The sequence below is a fragment of the Cynara cardunculus genome (assembly GCF_001531365.2).
Source record: "Cynara cardunculus var. scolymus isolate 2C chromosome LG 3, CcrdV1, whole genome shotgun sequence".
NCBI classification, from domain to species: domain Eukaryota; kingdom Viridiplantae; phylum Streptophyta; class Magnoliopsida; order Asterales; family Asteraceae; genus Cynara; species Cynara cardunculus.
In genome coordinates this window covers 34,236,224-34,237,550 of record NC_037530.1, presented here as the reverse complement: position 1 = coordinate 34,237,550, position 1,327 = coordinate 34,236,224, and positions in this window count along the sequence as shown.

Sequence of the window (1,327 nt, the reverse complement as noted above, 5' to 3'; positions counted from 1 at the left end):
AGGATAATCATTGAATTCAAAATACTATATAAAAGAATTATATTATTAAACTAAAAACAAATGACTTCATTATTAAATCTAAATTAAATTATAATAAAAAAATAGAATTAAAGAAATTATACAAAAAACAAGAATTTTTAAATATTTAATTTGATTTCAAAATTTTATGATACCTTTAAATTTATATTTTATTTAAAAAAACATTATCGTTTTTCGGTACCACATAAAATCGTATTATAACAATGACGGAGACAGAATAAAACGAAACATTAAAATCGAGATGTATCTCGCTGCATTACGCGAGTATCCTTCTAGTTAACTTTAAACAAATAACATAAAGTTCACACTAAATTTCATTAGAAACATTCAAGAAGGATCAATGACAAACATTGACGCAAATGTATATCTAATAGAGATTAAATATTGCATTTATCTTTACACATGCAATTAAACGTTAAAAACATGTTATCTTTTATTTGTGTTAACATTAAAAATATAATTAATTTCAAAACATTCAACATTGGGCTTGTTGCATTAGTATCGATGAGATCTTTCTGACTGTGTAATTTGTAAAAGAAAATATGTATTTTTTTAATGTATTTTAGCTGATAGTTAATTAATTAATATGATAAGAGTATAGAATAAATTTTGAAAAAAATGAAGGAAAGTAAATTAAAACCACTAAAATCTTTGAAGGATTAAAACCGAAGCTGATTTTCAACCACCATCCTCAATTTTCATTTATCTAGAAAAACTTGATGATCATCGAGATTATCATGACATGATTGATTTCTTTGTCAAAGCCTTGTTAAACATGCCCTTACAATTTATCCTTCACCAACTCAGATGAGCACCTTTCTTCTTGGTAATTTCTTGTGTTCATGCGTTGCTCGAAGAAGAATGAGTCAATCATTGCCTCTGTGGTCACAAATAAAGATGTTATCATCAATGCCGATGATGTTGCTAGGGTTTTTCAACTCCTAACATTTTCATCCAATGATTATGAAGACTTATGCTCTGATGAAGAACTCGAGGACAAAATCCTTCACATCCTTGAGTATCGTTTGAAAGACAAAGATGCCAATGCCTCGAGAACAATCCTCTTCAAGAACGTGTTCAAAATATGTCATTATTTCTTTACGCATTTGGTACAATGTCTTAGTTTGAAGGTAGAAAGATATGGTCGATCTCTTAGCAATGTTACCAGACTTGCTCATGCTATGATATTTCAAAGAAACATCAAATTTTGGAAGATATTTCTTTAATGAGCTGGTTCGATAGGTAACTTTGAAAAGTAAGAAGAAATCTCATGTCCCATTTATTTGAT